General features: G+C 40.1%; 1 protein-coding gene across 1 annotated transcript in view; it reads right to left on the minus strand.

The window, feature by feature from the left end:
• Positions 1-8,950: 8,950 nt before the first annotated feature.
• Positions 8,951-19,906, minus strand: part of LOC102469470 (zinc finger protein 550-like) — a 28,704-nt gene continuing 17,748 nt past the window's right edge. Inside the window, exon 7 of the mRNA XM_014585419.1 lies at positions 8,951-9,091. The gene's annotated coding sequence lies outside the window, so the exon portion shown is untranslated. The remainder of the gene's footprint in view (positions 9,092-19,906) is intronic.

Raw genomic sequence — 19,906 nt, forward strand, 5'->3', positions numbered from 1 at the left:
GAAGGACTACTCAAGCTGCCCAAAACAAAGCAAAACAAAACTACCAACCTAGACTGCTCTACACAACAAGAGTATCTTTCAAGAACAGTGTGAAGTAAGACTTTTAAAGGCAAAATATATATAACAAAATGGAAAAATAACCTGCATAAAACAGCCTAAATATTATACTTAGGTCAAGGTAAAGTGATCCCAACTGAAAGTTCAGCAGAATAAGAATCAAAGTAAAAGGTGTAATTGTGGATTTATGCAACTGCTCACTAGCTCTGTGAATATCTTATTTCCTGTTGGAGTGAGAATGATAGAATTATCATGTAGATCCTCAATAACATACACACTAATATGGGAAAAAGAGTTCTAAATCCCCTATAGTTTTTCCTATGTTTTCCAAGTAGAAAAAAAAAAAGATAGGTCTATATGTTCATGTGTTAAAGATCTAAATAGGAAGTTATTTTTTCTTAATGATTTGAAAGACTCAATGTAGTGAAGATATCAAATTTCCCCAAATTGACATATAGGTTTTATACAATTCCTATAAAACTAAAAGCAATATTTCTCTCTTTCTCTTTTTGGTAAATAAAGATAACATTATTATTGATTTTTTTTGAAGAGGTTTTTGCTAGAGGGCGAGTGCACTCGCCAGACAGAGACAGAGAGACAGAGAGACAGAAAGCGAGAAATCACTCCCTGGGGGGGATGGCCACGCCACAATCCCTTCTCTTCCATTCTTCTCTCAGGATCTTGGGCACGCACGCACATGCATCTGGCGTGAGTTTTAAGCCACCGGGTCCGGGACGCGAACCGCGGTCAACTGCATGGGAGTCCAGCGACATAGCCATTACGCTAACTACTCATCCCTAGATGACATTATTTTAACATGTAGATGGAAAGACAAAGAAACTAGAAAAACTAAAATAGTTTCAAAGAAGAAGAAGGAGATGGGAAGGATCATTGGGCCTGATTTCAAGATTTATGAAATAGTTGTGTAAGATACTTGTACAGGAACTGACACATTGATCGATGGAGCAGAAATAGCCCCACACAATTATAGCCAACTAGTATTTGCCAGAAGCAATTCACTGGAGAAAGGATAGTCCTTTGAATAAATGATGGTTGGTTAAGCAATTAGATATTTATAACCTTAAAAAAAAAAGAACTACTTCATACCTTATACAAAATTTAACACAAGATTGAATCACAAACTGAAATGTAAAATGAAAAGCTGTAAAATTTCAGGCCATTTCCAAGGCACAGCAGTAACATGCTACTCAATAGAAGCCAGATCCCATATGGCAACCACAGTTTGAATCCCCGAGTCTGGTTGGCTTTGAACCACGCTAGACACATTTCACAATCCAATAGGCTGGAGGACTGGAGGAAGTGCCGTGAAGGTTGCTTCTCTTTCTGTCTCTCCCTTGTGTAAGCTCATGTGCTTTAACATGACTATAGAAAAAAAAAAGTAGAATGTAGGACAATATCTGTGAGACTCAGGGATTATTTTACCATAAACTACAGGAAAAAAAAGGCTTAATGAACCTATGAGAATGTCTTGCAGGAACAACTCAGCAGTCCCTGAGCCATCATGCCAGTGCCTACAATTCTCGGCATAACCAACCCCCGGAAATGTCAACTGTGTAAGGAGACAGAGTCTGAACCATAGAACTGCCCTGGAACTGGACAACTATTCAGGCTAAGAGTGGCCAAGTCAGATGGGCTACAGAGGCTGACCCCAAGACTCCTGACTCTCAGACCCTTCACAGCGAGGCCTCAGGGTGACAATTGTTGGGACTGCGCAGGGAGTGTTCTGTTCAGCATAGGGCTCATAGCTTGGCCCTGGCAACCAAAGTACATGTGCCAGGAAAGCAGAGATGGAAGAAGTGCCCATCTTCAGCTGTGAGGACAGAGCTGCCCCTGGAGCAAAGGAGCAGGCAGAAATCAAGTCCCTAATGGGAAGTCGTCCAGCATCACATCACAGTACAACAGCCCCCACTCCCACAGGGAGAAATGAAATAGCCGTATCGTTAAAGGTCATACGGCCCTGCCATGACAGGGACAGATGGTTACATGATCAGCTGCTCATCGCAGAGTGCCAGCTCATCCTCCCATATATACAGCCCAGGCTCACTGTCCTCTTCAACTTCCCAATGCAGTGGAGATACCAGGCAACAGTGACACTGATGTTCACTCTCTACTCATACCCCTGATCCCTGTGTCAGCCCGCAGCAGAACAGGCAGGTAGACAAATACCAACTAAGCTCTGCGCCTGGCACATGGGGTTTAAAGACATACCCAGGGGAACCAGCAGTTAGCATAATGGCTATGTCGCTGAACTTCCACGTAGTCAACCGTGGTTCGAGTCCCGGACCCAGTGACTTAAACTCACGCCGGGTGAGTGTGCGTGCGTGCCCAAGATCCCGAGAGGAGAAGAGAAGAGAAGGGATTGTGGCGTGGCCATCCCCCCTGGGGAGGTATTTCTCGCTTTCTGTCTCTCCGTCTCTCTCGCCATGCCAAAAAAAAAAAAAAGAAAAAACCCAGGATTTTTTTTTTTTAAATGAGATACAGTAAGATGGCAGAAATGGAAACTACCTTTGAAAGAAGTGTTTATTCCAGTTCCCAAGAGGAGAGGTCAGGCCATAACACAGAACCACAGGCAAGTGCTTGAGGTCAGTCAAGGGGCAGAAGGAGCAAGGTGAGGAGGAAACAGGAGACAGATTTTACTGTGATTTTTTTTTTATAGGAAGAAACTGGCAACTCAGAGTAGGCAAGCCCAGCAGGATATGGACTGGATAATGTAAACAATTTTCTTTAGCATATAAGGGTGATCTCTAGATGTCTAGTACCTGGCCCTAGAGTGATTTAGGGCAGGGAATAGTGTCCTGGACTTCAGGAGTCTTATAAAAGGATGCAGGGAGGAGTATAGACTCAGATTTGTTGGTTTCCATACCAATGCCTTGTTCATGGGCAAGTTCTTTACCATCTATGAATTAGTGAGCCCTGGGAGGGTAAGTCTCTCCAGGATCAGCAAGGTCCCAAGATGTCAAAGCATCATAAAATACAGAAAATTAAAAGAAAAATATACACAGAGCCCAATTTCATCTCTTGGTGTCACTGAAATCACACCTCTAGATAAAAACAAAAGTAGACTCAGTCTTCTTGCTTGACTCCTACTGTCAGGGGCCAAGAGTATCCTCTTCATAGGGATATCTCTCTGTAGACTTCACCTCCTCCATACTGCTATTGATATATCCCATCTGTGAACCCCCATTGCCACTGCCACTCAACCCCCAGTCAGCCACCATAGTCTCTGTGGACTCCCCACAAGTCACTATGTACATGGCATTCAGAAAGGGCATGGCAGCTGCAACAATGACCTGATTCTGCCCAAGACCTTCTATCCTGGTTTTCTGGGGCTGCTGTCACAAAGTACCATAAACTGGATGGCTTACAATAACACAAATATATTGCCACAGAGTTTTGGAGACTAGAAGTCTGAAATCAAGGTGTTGGTACGATCATGCTCTCTCTGACGGCTCGAGGGGAGAGTCTTTCCTTCTTTCTTCTTGCTCCTGGTGTTTGATGGCAAGCCTTACTTGTGCTTGTCTTGTAGATGTGTCATTCCAGTCACACGGCTGTCTTTTCTCCATGTTTTCTTCATATCATCTCTCTGTGCACGTGTCTCAGTGTCCAACTTTCCCTTTTTATAAGAATACCCGTCACATTGGATTAAGGCCCGCTGTAATGATATTTTAACTTGATTACCTGTGTGAAGACCATTTCCAAATAAGGTCACACACTGAGATACTGAGGGTTAAGACTTCAACATGTCTCTGGGACACGTAATTCAGCTTAAAACACCTTGATGGTTGATGGCTCCCACTGGCAAGGGTGGCACCCAAACCTGCTTTGATGGTCACCCTACCTGGCCATATTTCCGGTTTCCACCTTGGTCATAACCAGGCGCATGTCTAATGCTCTACATCTTCTTTCTCTTTGTGTCACTCATTTTGTCCCTTCATCACTGAAGGTCACCACTATAGCCTGGTGTGTCCACAGAGAAGCGAATGTGCTTTATTCAAGATCTTAATGTAATTTTACCTCCACTTCTGCTGAATCTCCTCATCCATCCCAAATCGACTCTCTCTTGGGAAACTTGGTCACCTGCCAGATCTTCCCCACATGATTCCTCATATCCATGATTATTTCCCCTCTCCTGTGCTAGTGATGCTCACCGCCCCAATATTTGCCCCCCGAAAGATAACCTGTCCTCAGGCCCTTCCCTTTGCCTTCTTTCCATCATAATTACCACCATGGCCAGAAGATTTCCCCCTCCTAAATCTCCACAACCTCACAGTCATCCACACACTAAATGTCATATTTTGTATGATTGTAACCTGAATGCCTCCCCAACACCCCATAACTCTGTGTCCAGTTGCCTGTTTATAACCTCCAATCAGGGGTCTCTGGAATATCAGACTCAGCATGTCAAAAACCTAACTGCTAATATTTCCATGGGAAATCTCTCTTACCACTATCCTTCCAGTCTCTAAGCCAGAATCTTGAGGTCGTCTAGCCTTCTTCCCTTATCACTCTCCATATTGGATACTACACTTGATCTTAGCTAAAAGGCCGAGAAGCGATTCATTCTCCATATTGGGAAATCAGTCAACTTGAGTTTAAAAAAAATGGATTCAGAATTCAATCACTGAATCTACGTCGTTCTGGTCCAGCCACCAGCATGACCTACTTGGGCTATTGTAGTAGCATATTCTCTGATCTCCCTGCCTCTGTATAATTCCACAGTCTGTTTTTCTCTCTATAGTCAGAGGGAGTCTATAAAGATCTGAATAAGATCACCTCCTGCTCTGTTCCAAACTTGCAGGGCTTCCAGTACATTCAGAATAGAGGCCTAGCTCCTCATTCAGCCACTGTAAGTCTGCCCTCTGGTAACTCCGATGGTTCCCAGTGAAGATGGAAAGGGGAAAGAGTCCCAAGAGAACATTATCTTTTCTATCTTGGCAGCAAGAAGTTGAGAGTGGGGAGCCAAGTAGCCGAGGGCCTGCAACCCTCCCACTCACCTGCAACTGGATCCAAGAGCTCCATAATGGACTGCGAACAATGTGGGTGGAGGCAGGTCACGAGGGGGTGGGAGAAAGAAGTGTGTCTCAGGGGTTCCGCTGGCTCCCCACCTTGGCCTACACTGGGCAGGCGTGTGACCTTGGCACTCTAGGCCTGATTCCAGCAGTATTAGAGCTGTGAGCTAGCCCTGAATACAAAAGGCCCAGTGTACCACAAGATGAAGGCTGGGTGCAGAGGCTTCAGAGATCCTGGAAGAATTCCCATTTTAGGGCTCACAGCTGATACAAAGGTGCATAGGTGTGTATGATCCTCAGCGCTGTCCTTCTCTGTTCAGTCCTGCCAAAGAGTCTCCCCTGGACCAAACTCTGGTTAGGCTCCTTTGAATGCTTCTCAGTGAGACCCTGATACTTAGACTTCCATGCTGTCTCTGCATTGTCCAATTTTAGCAAGAATCCTGCTAAGTCCATTTACTAGAATCCCCCTATACTTACAGTATTTCCTCTTACTAGTTTTCCATTCATTATTCTGTACCCCAATCCTTGGGTATATATCCCCACTTGTCCTTGCTTAGTTATATTTCAAGGTGAATACACTCTCTTTCCACTGCAGAAACCCCATTGGCATGATCTCTACACCTCTCAACAGTTCCCCTGAATAAAGTCTGCCTTACTCCTCTTTAACAAGTATCATGAATAATTTTTTCCAAGACAGTATTTTTCTTCTTCTTTTTTTCTTGGAGAAGTTTTTGCTATAGGGTGCATGTGCTCGCCAGAAAGACAGAGACAGATGGAGAGACAGAAAGCGAGAAATCACCCCCTGGGGGGATGGCCATATCACAATCCTTTCTCCTCCATTCTCCTCTTGGGATCTTGGGCACACACACACACGTGCCCGTTTAAGCCACCGGGTTCGGGATGCGAACCGCAGTCGACTACATGGGAGTCCAGCGACATAGCCATTATACTAACTGCTGGTCCCCAAGACAGTATTGAAGAATCACATGGGAGTTGATTTGGTACTTGTGGAGTGACCCATGACTACCCAAATGTGCATCCACATCAGTGTCCCCAAAGCCTTACCACCACCTATGTGGGGTACAGAAATGCCCTCCTCCTGTGTAATATGATTTCTGTCCTATATCTCTTCTCCATGACAATGGCCAAGTAGCATCCCAAGGGGGCCCTGGGAAATATTGCTCCAAGGTTTTGCTGATGGGGCAGGACTTTTATTCCTTACAAAGGAGCCACATACAGGCTTCTTGGTCAATATCCCACTCTCAGAAAATTTTAATAGGGGACCTATTCCTTGACTATCTGCCTCGGAGGCCCTAAGTGAAACTTCACCTCTCAGACATGGAAGAACCTAGATTCAAAATTAAAAATGAAAAGAAATGCCACACATTTGGAGTTTTAAAGTGTGGTCACTAAATATTGCTCTAATTCTAACATTTATTATTAGCATCTTCTGGGAACTTGTTAAAAATGCAAGTTATCTGGCTCCACCCACACATAGTAAAATCAGAGACATTGGGGGTGGGGCCTAGTAATCTGTACTTCTGCCAGTCATGAAAGGAATTAAAAAAAAAAGAATTATCTTAATTTTATGTATTTATTATTATTTTTAATATTTGACCAGAGAGAGAAAGTGAGAAAGCAAGCCTCCAGGTCTGGGACTCAAACTGCAGTCGACCATGTGGGAATCAAATGCCTTAACCACCATGCCATCTGCCAGCCCCCCTCAAAGGAATTTTAATGTTGATCCCAGTTTGGCAAACTGCAGTTGACCATGTGGGAATCAAATGCCTTAACCACCATGCCATCTGCCAGCCCCCCTCAAAGGAATTTTAATGTTGATCCCAGTTTGGGAAGGGCACACTCATTAAAACCCAGTGAATAAAATAGGTAAATGAACACTACATACCTCATGGAAAGTAGTATACAAAGTGCTTCGCACAGGGCCTGGCACACAGTTATTCCTCATTACATGGACAGTAATTATTTCTATCATCATCAAGTTTTCACACACACCACTGTGAACAGGCAAGTTGGGGACCAGCAGTTAGCGTAATGGCTATGTCGCTGGACTCCCACGTAGTCGACCCCGGTTCACGTCCCAGTCCCAGTGGCTTAAAACTCATGCCAGGCGTGTGTGCATGCGTGCCCAAGATCCCGAGAGGAGAATGGAGGAGAAGGGATTTTGGCATGGCCATCCCCCCTGGGGGGTGATTTCTCGCTTTCTGTCTCTCTGTCTCACTGTCTGTCTGGCGAGCGCACGCGCCCTGTAGCAAAAACCTCTCCAAAAAGAAAAAAGCCAGGCAAGTCGGAGGTGTCTCTTTTGCGAAGTCATTGGGGATATTTGTCAAATATAAAACACAATCACTGTAATTTGGCAAGTAACCTCAGAGGTAATCACTCACATTTTCACATAAAAGCACACCTTTGTATCATTTGGCTCTTCTTTAAATTTTTACTTTTTAAATTTTGCCAGAGGGTATGTGTGCTCACTAGAGAGAGACAGGGAAAGCGAGAAAGCACCCCTTCCTCCCCCATGGGGAATGGTCACATTGCAATCCCTTCTCCATCTCTCTCTCCTTTTGGATTTTGGGCACACATGCACACACATCTGGTGTGTTTTTCAGGCTGCCAAGTCTGGGACTCAAATTGTGTAGCTGACCACATGGGATCCAGTTGCTTTAACCATCAGGCCATGGGCTGGCCCTAAAATTTTATTTTTTAAAAATAGATCATGCAGGAAGGTTTCATAAACTATAAGTAGGCCTGTTGTCTAGAATATGAATTTTTATAGGCCACATACTTAAACACTCGAGGATATCATGAATAATTGCTTTCAGACCAAAGTAGAGAGTAGAGTTGGTGTGATTTCAAGTGTCAGAAGTGGAGAAGTCACTGCTGTCCTTTAATTCTCAGGAACTTCACCTCCTTCTGTCTTTCTGAAGGCCACAGACATTTGGCCACAAGACAGCACAGACCGATGTTCAGTGACTCAGAGTCACCAGGTACCAATATTTGGTACCACAAATATTTGGCCACAAGATAGCACAGATTGATATTCAGTGACTCAGAGTTGCCAGGTACCATCATCATCATCAAGACTTGCTTAGCTCATTACTTGAAACTTCAGTCCTAAGGTGAGCACCGAATTAGCATAAGGGAAGCCGGTGTCTAGGAAGAGAAAAAGGTATGGATGAGCACTTAGTTTCTCGCAGAACCCATCAGTCTGGTCACCTACCCATGATATGGTTTGTACTATACACCGAATAAGAGGGGTCTTCAACAACTTCATGGAACATGTGTAGTATGGAAAAACCTGTGCAAATTTTTTCCATGAATTTTTGGAAATCCTTTGTACTCTCACTTCTGTGTGTGTGTGTGTGTGTGTGTGTGTATGTGTGTGTGTGTGTTTTAAAGACAAGGTCTTGCTGTGTTGCAATTCTTCTGTCTCAAATTCTTTAGTAACTGGGATCTCAGGCTTGTGCTGTCATGTCTGGCTTTTTAAGGAAGGGTGGGAATCAAACCTGGGCCTCCCATGTGGCTGCAGCCTGCTCAGCAGTGGTGTCCAGAACGCACTGCCATAGCTCGGTCATTCTCATCTTCTCTTTTATATGACAATTCCAAACCGCATCTACTTATAGCCTTCATCCCAATGGTAGAATTTCTATTCCTATCCCAACCTAAGATCTGAAAACCATGAACAAAATGACACATAATTTGTCAACACTCATTCCTGATATATAATTGTGATTCAGGGACACCGAGGAAAGGATCAATTCAAACTGCTTGAAGTAACTACTAGTTGAAATTTATGTAGCAAAATTGTCATTGAACAAAGAGTATGAAATAAAATTACTTTAGGCCCCCAAAAAGAAATTTAATAGACAATTAGCTTGCATAAAATGAAATTCTTATTTAAGGAAATTCTATTTAAGGATAATGGAAAGTGGTCCCAGGTAAAAGTTCTGTGTTACTTGAAGAAATGAGGATCCAAGAGAAAGATGCATCTGTGAATTAAAAAAAAAGTTCATTATCTGTATAAAGTATAACTAATATTCTATTGTGAAGTTAGAAAGATAGAATTATCATGCATAACCTCAATAACATATATATTGAGATTGTAAAATTGATTAATGTTCTCAGTCCCTTTTTTTAGATTAACAGATAAAATTGTGTGTTTTGGGGACCAGCAGGTGGCATGGTGGTTAAGGTGCTGGACACTCCCCCATGGCTGAGTCCTGGACCTGGTGGCTTCCTTTCTCACTCCTCCCTCCCCCCTCTCTCTCTTTGTGTCTCTTTCTCTGGTCAAATTAAAATAAATGAATAAATAAAAATAAAAATAAATAAAAAATATCAAAATTGTGTGTATTTATTGGGTAAAACATGACATTTTGTGGCGTATACACACACACACACACACACACACACACATATACATACAAAGTGGAATGATTACATTTACCTAATTAACATATGCATTACTTCACATGGTTATTTTTATGGTGAGAAACTCACTACTCTCTTAGCATTTTTCAAGAAGATATTATTCATTACAGTCATGATTGTTCTACAATAGTTCCCCTGAACTTATCTAAGTAAAATTGTGTATCCTTTGACCAACATTTCCCACCTCCCCAAGAATGCCAGCCCCATCAACTGGTTTGGATTCCACATGTGAGTGAGATCATGTATTTGTCTTTTTGTTAATGTCCTTCAGGTTCATCCATGTTGTCACAAATGACAGGATTTTATCTGTTTTTATGACTGAATAGTGTTCCATTGATATATATATCCTGCATTTTCTTTATCCAATACTCCCTTGATGGTTACTTTGGTTGTTTCCATATCTTGGCTTTGTGAATAATGCCGTAATGAACATGGGACCCAGCTATCTCTATGATGTTAGTTTTATTTCCATTGGCTATTTCCCAGAAAAGAGATTGCTGGTTATATGGTAGTTTTTTTTTTTTTTTAATTTTTTGAGAAACCTTAATACTGTTTTCCATAAGAGCTGCACTGATTTACATTTTCATGAACAGTATGCAAGAGTTCCCTTTCCTCTCCCTCTTCATAAGCAGTTGTTATATTTTTTGCCTTTTTGATAATAGCCATTTTAGCAGATGTCAGGTGATAGATATCTCATGATTTTATTTGCATTTTCCCAGTTATTATGTGTTGAGTATTTTTTCATATAGCTGTTGGCCATTTGTATGGCTTTTTTTGAGAAATATAAATTTGAGTGCTATACCCATTTTAAAATCAAGTTATTTCTTGTTATTGAGTTTTTTGAGTTCCTTATATATTTTAGATAAGAACCTCTTATCAAATGTAAAATCTATAAATATTTTCTCCCAATCTGTAGAGGCTGTCTTTTCATTCTGCTGATCGTTTCCTTTGCTATGCAAAAGTGTTTTAGTTTGATATATTCCCATTTGTCTATTTTTCTCTTTGTTGCCCAGACTAATTTCATGAAGCTTTTGCTCTATGTTTTCTTCTAGTCCTTTCAGTTTTGGGTCTAACATTAAGTCTTTAATTCATTTTGAACTGCTAGTTATATGTGGTATGAGATAAGGGTCCAATTTTATTCTGCATGTGGGTATCATTTTCCTAACACTATTGAAGAGACTGTCCTTTCCTCATGTGTATTCTTAGCATCTTTGTCAAAAATTAGTTGGGCTTGACCAGCAGTTAAAAAAATGGCTATGTCGCTGGACTCCCACGTAGTCGACCGCGGTTCGAGTCCCGGATCCAGTGGCTTAAACTCACGCCGGGCGCATGTGTGTGCGTGCCCAAGATCCCGAGAGGAGAATGGAGGAGAAGGGATTGCGGCGTGGCCATCCCCCCTTGGGGGGTGATTTCTCGCTTTCTGTCTCTATGTCTCTCTCTGTCTGTCTGGCGAGCGCACACGCCCTATAGCAAAAACCTCTCAAAAAAAAAAAATTAGTTGGGCATTGGGACCAGCAGATGGTATAATGGTTACATCACTGGACTCCCATGTAGTTGATCATGGTTTGAATCCTGGACCTGGTGACTTGAAACTCACACTGGGTATGTGTGTGTGTGTGTGCATGCCCAAAATTCTGAGAGGAGAATGGAGGAGAAAGGATTGCAGTGTGGCCACCCTCCCTGGGAGGTGATTGCTGTTTTCTGTTTCTCTGTCTCTCTGATGAGTGCCCTATAGCAAAAAAAACTCTAAAAAAATTAGTTGGCTATAAATGCATGAACTAATTCCTGAGTTCTCTATTATGTTCCATTGGTTGATGCCAATACTATGCAGTTTTGGTTACTACACAGCTTGATGGTGTATTTTAGTCAGGTGATGTGATCCCAAAGGCTTTATTCCTTAACGCTCAAGATTGCTTTGGCTATTCAGGGCTTTTTGTGGTTCCATATGAATTTTTAAGATTTTTTTTTATTTCTGTAAAAATGATGTGTATTTTTATAGGAATTATCTTTTTTGTTTTATTTTTATACTTTTTTATTTACAATTAAGTATTGTATTCCTTTGTGGCATATAATACAGTTTTTTAAAAAAAATTATTTTGGGACCAACAGATGGAGTAATTGGTTATGTTGCTGGACTCCCATATAGTCAATTGTGGTTCAAGTCCTGGACTTGGTGGGTTAAAACTCATACCAGATGCATGTGCATGCATCCCCAAAATCCCGAGAAGAGGATGGAGGAGAAGGGATTGTAGTGTGGCCATCCCTCCTGGGGGTGATTTCTTGCTTTCTGTTTCTCTGTCTCTCTCTCTCTGTCTCTCTGGTGAGCCCATGAGCCCTATACCCCAAATCTCTCTAAAAATACTTATTTTTAATTATTATCATGTTATTTTTAAGTTTGTTATAGGGCACATGTGCTCACCAGAAAGAAACAAAGAGAGACACAGAGAGAAGGAAAGTGAGGTAGCAAGCCACCAGGTCCAGGACTTGAACTGTAGTCAGCCATGGGAAGTTCAACATTTTAACCACCACACATCTGCTGGGGCCTACAATACAGTTTTTCATAGCATGCATGCAGTGAGTGTGTGGTAATTATATCAAGGATAATACCATACACATCATGCTCAATAAAGAACCTTAAATTCTTGTATCTGTTAAGTGCTTTTTTCCTGAGCCCTCCCACCCATACCCTTCTGATATCTACATTTTTCTTCTCTATTTTTATATCTTCAAATCTTTCAATTTCTGCCAGAGAGTATATTTGGTATATATTGAGTGAGGCATACAGTGTTTATCTTTTAGTCTGGCTTATTCACTTGGCCTTCATTCTACATTCATCTATTTTGTATCAAATGACAGAGTCTCACTGTTCTTTATGACTGAGTAGTATTCCATAGTGTATATGTGCCACATTTGTTAAATCTGGTCATTAAGTGTTGGACATTTGGGTTAATTCATTTCTTTGCTATTGTGAATAATGCTACAATAAATATGAACATGTGAAAATCTTTCTGACTGAGTACTTTCCTGTCTTCTGAGTAACACTAAAGAGTAGAATTACTGGATTATGGGACCAGCAGTTAGAGCAATGGCTATGTCGCTGGACTCACACGTAGCTGACCATGGTTCAAGTCCCAGACCCAGTGGCTTAAACCCATGCCAGGTGCATGTGCTTGCGTGCCCAAGATCCCAAGAGGAAAATGGATGAGAAGGGATTGAGGCATGGCTATCCTCCCTGGGTGGGGTGGGGAGTGGTGGTGGTAGAGGGATTTCTTGATTTCTGTCTCTCTGTAGCTCTCTGTCTTTCTGGTGAGTGCACATGCCCTATAGCAAAAATCTCTCCAAAAAAAAAAGAAAAAAGAATTACTGGATTATATTACAGCTTTATTTGTAAAATTTTTTTGAGAGTTTTTTTTTTTTTTTTTTTTTAACTATAGCATGTGTTCACTCTCCAGAAGGACAGAGAGAGACAGAGAGACAGAAAGCGAGAGATCACCCCCCAAGGGATATGGCCATGCGCAATCCTTTCTACTCCATTCACCTCTCGAGATCTTGGGCACACATGCACACACGCCTGGCCTGAGTTTAAGCTACTGGGTCCGAGACTCAAATCCTGGTCGACTACATGGGAGTCCAGCGACGTAGTCATTACGCCACCTGCTGGTCCCTATTTGTAAATTTTTAAGGAACCTCCGTATTGTTTTCACAGTGGTTGTACTAATTTATGTTTCCGCCAACAGTGCAGGAGGGTTCCCTTTTCACCAAGCCTTGTCAGTACTTTGTTTTTCTGATCATAGCCATTCTGACTGGGTTTATGTGATACTTCATTGTGGTTTTGATTTGCCCTTAAGAGATATTGAACATTTTTTTCATATGCGATTTGTCCATTTGTATATATCTTCCTCTGAGTTGTCCATTCAGCTTTTAGCTCACTCCCCCCCGCCCTTTTTTTTTTTTGCTATAGAGTGCATGCCCTCGCCCCTCCCCCCCCCTTTTTTTTGCTATAGAGTGCATGCCCTCACCAGAAAGAGAGAGACAGAGAGAGGGAAAGTGAGAAATCAACCCCCTACCCCACCCCAATGGGGATGGCCACACCACAGTCCTCCTCTAGTCTCCTCTTGGAATTTTGGGTAAGCATGTACACATGCTTGCCATGATTTTCAAGCCACTGAGACTGGAACTCAAACCATACAGCTGGTCATGTGGAATCCAGACCCTCAAACTTCGCGCCACCTACTGGTCCTGTTTGCCCATTTTTAAATTGAATTATTAGTTTTTCTGCAAGAGAGCTGCTTGAAATCCTCATGTATTCCGGTTATCAATCCCTTATCTAAAGTATAGTTTGCAAATATTTTCTCCCAGTCTGTGAGTTGTCTTATCACTCTATTTTCTTGGCTGTGAAGATCTTTATATCTTGATGTAATCCCTTTCACCTATCTTTGGAATTGTTGCCTATACTTTAGATGTCTTATTTGAGAAAAGTGTGCATACTCCAATGTTTTCAAGTGTTTCCCTTGTGTTTTCTACAAGTAGCTTATAGTTTGAGGTTTTGCATTTAGATATTTAATCCATTTTGATAAGGGTCCAGTTTCATCTTTTGGCAGGTAGATAGGTTTTTCCAACACCATTTGGTGAAAAGACTTCCTTTTCTCCACTAGATTGTTTTGCATCCTGTGTTAGAAATCAGTTGGCTGTATGTTTTGGTGTTTATTTCTGGATTCTTACTTCTGTTTTAGTGGTCTGTATGCCTGTTTTTGTGCCAGTATAATGCTGTTTTGATTATCACTGTTTTGTAATATATTTTGAGTTTAGGCAGTGAGATTTCCCCCTACTTAATTTTTTTTGGCACAGTATTGCTTGGTGATATTTTTTTTCATGATTCCAGACAAATTTTATGACACTTTTTTTTATTTCTATGAAGAATGTCACTTGTAATTTGATAGTAATCACGTTGAATTTATAATTAATTTGGGTAGAATTGATATCTTAATTATGTTGATTCTTCTCATCCAAGAACATGGGATTCTTTCCATTTTGGGGAGATATCATTCTCACTTTCTTTTTTCAGTTTTTCATGATTTTTCTTGTAGAGGTCTTTCACCTCTTGGTTACATTTATTTAATTTCTTTGTGTGTGGCTATTGAAAATGGGATTACTCTTTTTCAATTTTGCCTCAATCTGTTCAATGCTGGTGTATAAAAGTACTATAGGGAACCAGCAGTTAGCGTAATGGCTATGTCGCTGGACTCCCATGTAGTCGACCGCGGTTCGTGTCCTGGACCCGGTGGCTTAAAACTCACGCCGGGCGCGTGTGCGTGCGTGCCCAAGATCCCGAGAGGAGAATGGAGGAGAAGGGATTGCGGCGTGACCATCCCCCCTGGGGGGTGATTTCTCGCTTTCTGTCTCTATGTCTCTCTCTGTCTGTCTGGCGAGCGCACGCGCCCTACAGTGAAAATCTCTCCAAAAAAAAGTGTATAAAAGTACTATAGACGTCTGCATATTGATTTTGTATCCTACCACTGAATTCATTTATCATTTCTGGGAGGTTTTTTTTTTTTTTTGATTCTTTTGGATTTTCTATGTGTACAATCATGTCATTTGCAAATAGGGGCAGTTTTTCTTTTTCCTTTCTTGCCTGAATGCCTTTTATTTTGCACTCTTGTCTGATTGTGTTCACCAGGTCTTACAGTTGTATGTTGAAAAGGAGGGAAAACTGTATATTTTTTCTCCCAGATTTTAGTGGAAAAGCTTTCAGCTTTACCCTGTTCAGTATGATGTTAGTTATGGGTTTGTCATATGTGGCTTTTATTATGTTGAGAAATCTACCTTCTTTGCCTATTTTGTTGAAAGTCTTACTCTTGAAGGGATATTATATTTTATCAAATGCTTTCTTTGCATGAGTTGACATGATCATATGGTGTTTATCTTTCCTTCTGTTAATGTGACGTATTACACTTATTGTTTTGCATATGCTGAACCTTCATTGTATATCTGGAATAAAGCCTACTTGGTCATGATACATAATCTTTTTAATATGATATTGAATTCAATTTGCTAGTAGTTTATTGAGGATTTTTGCATCTGTATTCATTAGGGATATTGATCTGTAGTTTTCTTTTTTGGTTATGTCCTTGTCTGTTTTGGGGATCAGGGTGATGGAGGCTTTGTGGAATAAATTTGGGAGGATTCCTTCTATTTACATCTTCAGAAATAGTTTGAGAATTGGTGTTAATTATTTAAAGGTTTGGTAGAATTCAGAAGTGAAGCCATTGGGACCTGGGGTCTTCTTTGTTGGAAGACTTTTTGTCACTGACTGTATCAGTCTCATTGCTTGTTATAGGTCTAGTCAGGCTTCCTATTTCTTCCTGGCTCAATCTAGGTATATTGTACATGTCCAGAAATTTGTCTCTCTCTAGGATTTCCAGTTTGTTGCTTATAGTGTTCTCTCCTATTTCTGTGATACCTGTTGTAACATCACCTGTTTTATTACTGATATTTTTTATCTGGTTCCTTTCTCTGTTTTTTGTTTTGTTTTTGTTACTCTTATATTTTGACAGAATAAAGAAAATCTTCTCAAAAAAAGCAGTTTTTCATCTTGTGATTTTTTTCTCTCTAGGATTTCCAGTTTGTTGCTTATAGTGTTCTCTCCTATTTCTGTGATACCTGTTGTAACATCACCTGTTTTATTACTGATATTTTTTATCTGGTTCCTTTCTCTGTTTTTTGTTTTGTTTTTGTTACTCTTATATTTTGACAGAATAAAGAAAATCTTCTCAAAAAAAGCAGTTTTTCATCTTGTGATTTTTTGAATAGCTCTTAATAGTTTGAGAGAATAAATAAAATTCTCTCAAAAAAGCAGTTTTTCATCTTGTGATTTTTTGAATAGCTCTTTTATTCTCTATTTCATTTATCTCTGCTCTAACCTTTATTATTTCTATTCTTCTGGTGCATTTTGTTGTTATTGCTTTTCCAGTTCTTTGAGATGCATTGTTAGGTTATTTATTTGCTACCTTTTAGTTTTTCTTGTGCACACTAATTGTTATAAACTCCCCTCTTCAGACTGCTTTTGCAGTGTTGTAAAGATGATGGAAAGTTGTGTCTTGGTTCATTATTTCGAGAAATTTAAAAATATCACTCTTCATTTCTTCAGTAGCTTTGAAGTAATTCAGGAGCAATTTGTTTAGTTTGCACGTGTTTGTGTATTTTTAAAGCTCTTTCTGTTGCTGAGTTAAAGTTTATTTCCAGTGTGTTCACAAAAGATGTTATATATAATTTCTTTTAAAATTATTAATTTTATTTATTATTATTATTTTGAAATTTGCAATAGGGCATGCACATTCAGCAGAGAGGGAGAGAAAAAGTCACTAGGTTCAAGTCTTGAACTGGAACTGGCCATGTGGGAGTCCAGCACCTTAACCATTATACCATCTGCTAGACCCAATATGTTATATATAATGTCTATACTCTTAAATTTGTAAATGCTCAGACAAGGAGATGGCATAGTGGGTAAGGTGCTGGACTCCTATGTGGCCAACTGTGGTTTGAGTCCTGGACCCAGCAGTTTGAAACTCATGCTGGGTGTGTGGGGGTGTGTGCCCAAAATCCCAAGAGGAGAATGGAGAAGAAAGGAATGCAACATAGTCATCACCCCTGAGCCCTGAGGGTGATTTCTTGCTTTCTGTCTCTGTCTCTGGCAAGTACAAATGCCCTATAGCAAACATCTCTGAAAAAAAAATTTTAAAGGCTTGTTTTGTGCCCAAGATGTAGTTAATCTTCAAAAATCTTCTGGGTGGGGCTGAGAAAAATGTGTACATTTGGCTCCTATGTCTATTTACTTTTTGTTTAGATCACCTGTCTAGTGGTGACCAGGGTGTTGTAATGCCCCCAAATTAGCGAGTTGCAATCTAACAATTAGTGTGCTATCTCTCTCTTTAGATCTAGTAGTTTTTATTTTATTTGGTGCTCTGGTGTTGAGTGAATAAATACTTATAACTGTTATATCTTTTTGGTGAATTAGCCTCTTCAATTTTACATAGTGACCTTCTTTGTCTTTTTTTTTACAATTTTTATCTTGAAATCTGTTTTGCCTGTTATTAGTATTATGACTCCAGCTTTTTGTTTTGTTTGTTTTTGGTTTCTGTTTGATGAAGTGACTTTTTCCAGCCCTTCACTTTCAATCTATGTATGTCTTTAACAGTGAAGTGTTTCTTGTAAGCAATATATAGAAGGATCCTGCTTTATTATCCATTCAGCCAATCCATGTCTTTTAATTGGGAAATTTAATCCATTAACATTCAACATTATTGGGACCAGCAGATAGCATAGCAGTTATGTTGCTGGACTCCCACATGGTTAACTGTGGTTTGAGTCCTGAACCCGGTGGCTTGAAACTCATGCCGGGTATGTGTGTGTGCAATGCTCAAGATCCCAGGAGGAGAATGGATATTGGGACATGGCCATCACCCCTGGGGGCATGATTTCTCACTTTCTCTCTCATTATCTCTCTCTCTCTCTTTCTGGTGAGCACACAAACCCTAAGGAAGAAAACCTCTAAAAAAATTCAAAATTATTATCTATATGTGCAGACTTAACTCTTCCATTTTGTTAGTCATTTATTTTCTCTTCTTTCCTTCCTTACAATCTTAGTGATATATTTTATTTAATACAATATATCTAAAATATTATTTCAATAGATAATCAATATAAACATTATTAATGAGATATTATAGTTCGAAGTTATTTTTCCAAGTCTTAGAAATCTGGTGTGCATTTTTCACTTAGAGAACATACCAATTCTAGTTAGCTAGAGGCTACTGAATTAGACTATAGTGCCTGAGAAGATGTTTTTAATTACTTTTTAAAATTTTATAATTTTTTATTTATTATTATTGTACATTTTTTTTTTTTGGATATGTTTTCACAATAGGGCGCTTGCGCTCGCCAGACAGACAGAGAGAGACAGAGAGACAGAAAGCGAGAAATCACCCCCCAGGGGGGATGGCCACGCCGCAATCCCTTCTCCTCCATTCTCCTCTCGAGATCTTGGGCATGCATGCACATGCACCCAGCATGAATTTTAAGCCACTGGGTCCGGGACGCGAACCGCAGTCGACTACGTGGGAGTCCAGTGACATAGCCATTATGCTAACTGCTGGTCCCTATTATTGTACATCTTTATCACGTACAATATGGTCTTTCAAAGCTTGTATAGAATGTGTGATAATAATAAAAAAGGCTATTACTATGTAAATCATTTTCAACAAAGAACCTTACATTCTCGTGTCTGTTAAATGCTTTATTCTTGAGCTCCTCTCATCCACTTCCCACTACCTACCCCCTCCCATGTAGTCTCTGGTATCTTCATTTGCACTTTCTACTATTATGTCTTCAGATTTTTCAATTTCTGCTATAAAGTGCAGATGTTCTGAATCTATTGAGCAGGGATATATAATGTTTGCCTTTCATAGTCTGGTTTATTTCACTTAGGATTAAATCTTCTGTATTCATCTACTTTGTACTGAATGACAGAATCTTGCTTTTTTTTTTTTTTTTTTTTGGCTTAGTAGTACATGTGGCCACACTTTCTAAATCAAACATCAGTTGTTGGGCACTTAGGTTGATTCCTTTTTTAGTCATTATGAGTAATGCTGCAATAAACATGGATGTGCGTGTGTCTTTCTGACTGTTTTCCTGTCTTTGGGTAAGTACCAAGGAATGGGATTACTGAATCATATGGGTTTCTTCCATCTCTCCATCCTGGTGGGACTTGAGGCACAGGTACCCACTGTGTTTTTCAAGCTGCCAGGACCAGGATTCAAACTGTGTTTGTCCATGTAGGATCTGCCTCCTTTAACCACTAAGCCATGGGGCTGGCTTGACTATGGATTTTCTTTTCTTTTTTACTCTTTACCTCATGTCATATTTATTTATTTATTTATATTTAAATTTATTTATTTACATTTATTCACTCTACATCATTACAGCATACAAAATGAGATTTCCCATCCAGAATACACTGTATATTGGCTCTATCAAGCACATCAACATATGTGTTATCGTCAACAAATAATTTTCCATTTCTTGTTTCCTGTATATTTTGCTTTTTTCCCCCATCCTTGATTCCTTATCTCTCACCCTCTGCCATCTCCCACTCTCTTCCCACACTGTCTCTGTCATCTTTGTTTGTCCCCCCCCATTTTATTAAATTGCCAAAGATCTTAATCTAAGTATTTTCATAGCTGATATATACATTTCCATGAACAAAAGTGTAACTTTAGACATCCTATAAAGTAGCACCTAGCTGGGGCTGTATATCTTACTGCAGTCATCAAATACATATTTTTTTTCCTGAAACTTTTTTTTTCTAACTTAACTTACAT

This window comes from Tupaia chinensis, unplaced genomic scaffold (genome assembly GCF_000334495.1).
Source record: "Tupaia chinensis unplaced genomic scaffold, TupChi_1.0 Scaffold149922_1, whole genome shotgun sequence".
Taxonomy (NCBI): domain Eukaryota; kingdom Metazoa; phylum Chordata; class Mammalia; order Scandentia; family Tupaiidae; genus Tupaia; species Tupaia belangeri.